Source organism: Arachis hypogaea, chromosome 6 (genome assembly GCF_003086295.3).
Source record: "Arachis hypogaea cultivar Tifrunner chromosome 6, arahy.Tifrunner.gnm2.J5K5, whole genome shotgun sequence".
Classification (NCBI taxonomy): Eukaryota; Viridiplantae; Streptophyta; class Magnoliopsida; order Fabales; family Fabaceae; genus Arachis; species Arachis hypogaea.
This window is the reverse complement of record NC_092041.1, coordinates 68,125,076-68,128,429: the sequence shown is the minus strand read 5'-3', so window position 1 is coordinate 68,128,429 and position 3,354 is coordinate 68,125,076.

The window sequence follows — 3,354 nt, the reverse complement described above, 5'->3', positions numbered from 1 at the left end:
CAATCTTTTCTCTTGAATTTTGTTAGAAAGCTTCTCGATCTAATTCCATTGGTTAGTTGTCTTGGGAAAGAAACTATCCATAATTGGAATCCTTCGAAACCTTGGGAAAGGAATGGAGGATTCATGCTAGAGAAGCTTTCTCACAGTGAATTGGATTGGGGTTTGGATGGATATTGTGACATGTAATCCTACCAAATTGTGGTTCATGAAACTGTGTGGTATAATCAGTGATCGAGCATCGTCTCTTCTTATGAACATTTAAACCAAGGGATTGGGAATTTGTTTGTTTTTAGAGAGAATTGGTGAGCCAAGGGATTGGGATCCAATCATATAAGATTGCCAAGCAAAATTCAATGAATGCATTGGTTGAGGAAGGGATAAAAATGTTTTGATTCGGAGATCTCAATATCTCCTGAAACCCAATGAATTCCCCATTTCTGATCTACCACTTTCTCTTTACATTTTGCAATTAAATTCATGCAATCACCCCGACCCCTTTTAATTTCAGCAATTTAGCTTCTCGCTCTTTAATTCATGCAATTTAAGATTCCGTAATTCTCATCTAAATCTTGATTCCGCTCAACTAGAACACACTTCTAATCCGAATTGCTCACTCAACCAATCCTTGTGGGATTCGACCTCACTCTATTGTGAGTTTTTACTTGACGATAACCGGTGCACTTGCCGGAAGGAATTTTTGCCGATCGTGCAATTTTCTAAAATCGTAGCTATCAATTGGTTAGGAGAAAAACAAAAGTTAGAAAGCATGACTAGAGAAGAATAGAGTGATTACCCTATACACTAGAGATTAGAGCATACATACTTTATCAGTGAGGGTTCAATGCTTGAATTTTCATGTTCCTGGCCTTCATAAGCTATCTTCTTGCACTTTTATCGGTTTTATTACATGATGATAGAATTAGTGGAATTTGATTTGTAATGGTTTTGAAGGGCTTATTTACTTTTGATCAAGTGGATAATAATCATATAGTTGCATTTATTTATATATGTAGGATTGCATTGCATTTCATGAGTTTCTGCATGTTCGTACTTATTTCCTTGCCTCCTTCAATTTAGCATGAGGACATGCTAATGTGTAAGTGTGGGGAGGTTGATAAACCACAATTTTATAGTTTATATTGTGTTTAATTGTGTGGTTTTGTCGTGATCTTTACCCACTTATTTATCAATTTAGCATGCATTTAGATTTCCTTCCTGAATTTATTACATGTTTGAAAATTGCTTCCTAGAGACTTTAATTATTTAATTTTAATTCTCCTTTATTCCATTCGATGCCGTAATCTGTGTGTCAAGTGTTTCAGGCTTTATAGGGCATGAATGAGACGGAGATTGGAGAGGAAGCTAGCAAAAATGGAAGGAACACAAGAATTTGAGGAGATAACCAGCAAAAAGTGACGTGGTCGCATGGCTCAAGCGACCGCGCGAAGGAGCGCAAATTGCAGTGATGCGGCCGCATGGCTTGCGCGGCCGCGCGGATTGGAAAGCACAAGCAACGCGGTAGCGTGGGCGACGCGAACGCGTGAAGAGGAAAAGCGCTAGCGACGCGTCCGCATAGACGATGCGATCGCGTGACATGCGCGATCTGCATAAACTGCAGAATCTAAAACCAGCGACTTTGGACCCTATTTCGGCCCAGAACAGCAGACTAGAGTCAGAGAATATGCAGAAACAAGAGACACATTCATTGAGTAGTTTAGATCTAGTTTTTGACTTTCTTAGGTTTTTCTCTCTAGTTTTTAGAATTTTAATTTTCAATTGATCTTAGCATTGGAACATTGAGAAGAGTTATTTTCCTCATCAAGACTTCATCACCCTAGTTTGTTCTCTTAACTTGGTTTTATTCTTCCATGTTCTTTGTTATGTTCAATTTTGTCATTCAGATATTTTTATGATTAATTAATGCAAGCATTATTTCTTTTTAATTTAATTTCCATTCCAATAATCATGTCTTCTTTTAATTCCCTTTCATGTGCCATGAATTCTTTATTTACAATGCGTGAGTAGTTTTATTACTTGATGGGGAGTTGATTAAAGGGAACTCTTGAGTTGGAAGGATTGAAAGAAAAAATTTGTAATTGGGTTAAATATTGGATTGCTATCCTGTCACCGACGCCAATTCCTTTAAACCAAGTGGGTTGCAACTTGTGAATAGATCTGGCATTTCCACTTGTTTGACTTTCACTTATCTAGTAAGGGATAACCAAACAGAACAACTATTAATTATAAATTAATCTTACAATCACACCATCAATGATAGAGAGTCTAACCAATCAATTCCCAGTCAAGGCCTTTCATTTTTATTATTTAAAATTCCTCAATTTAAATCCCAATTTACTTAGCTCAACTCTTTTTGGAATATCTGATTAATAATACAGCACACTTTTCTACAACTCGTTGGGAGACGACCTGGGACTTAAAACTCCCAGTAATTTTAATTTAAACTTTCAGTGACATATTTCTAAATTGATAGGCAGATTTTCGGTGAGTTAAGAACTATACTTGCAACGTAACCATTTTAATAAATTTTTAATTCACCAGCTTCTGCATCCTCATCACCTCCCAACACCAAACTTAGAGTTTGACTGTGGGGCTTTGTTTGACTCTGCATTGAGAGAAGCTTTTCTTGCTTCCTCTCCATGGTTACAAAGGGAGATCCTTGAGTTTTAAACACAATGTAATCCTTATTCAATTGAAGGATCAACTCTCCTCTGTCCGCATCAATCACAGCTTTTGCTGTGGCTAGGAAGGGTCTTCCAAGGATGATGGATTCATCCTCATCCTTCCCAGTGTCTAGGATTATGAAATCAGCAAGGATGTAAAGGCCTTTGACCTTTACTAGCACGTCCTCTACCTGTCCATAAGCCTTTTTCATGGATTTGTCTGCCATCTCTAATGAGAATTTGGCAGCCTGTACCTCAAAGATTCCCAGTTTCTCCATTACAGAGAGTGGCATTAAGTTTATGCTAGACCCCAGGTCACATAGAGCCTTCTCAAAGGTCATGGTACCTATGGTACAGGGAATTAAGAATTTACCAGGATCCTATTTCTTTTGAGGTAATGTCTGCCTAACCAAGTCATTCAGTTCATTGGTGAGCAAGGGGGTTCATCCACCCAAGTTTCATTACCAAATAACTTGGCATTCAACTTCATGATTGCTCCAAGGTACTTAGCAACTTGCTCTTCAGTAATATCTTCATCCTCTTCAGAGGAGGAATAGTCATCAGAGCTCATGAATGGCAGAAGTAGGTTCAATGGAATCTCTATGGTCTCTAGATGAACCTCAGATTCCTTAGGTTCCTCAACTGGAAACTCCTTTTTGTCCAGAAGATGTCC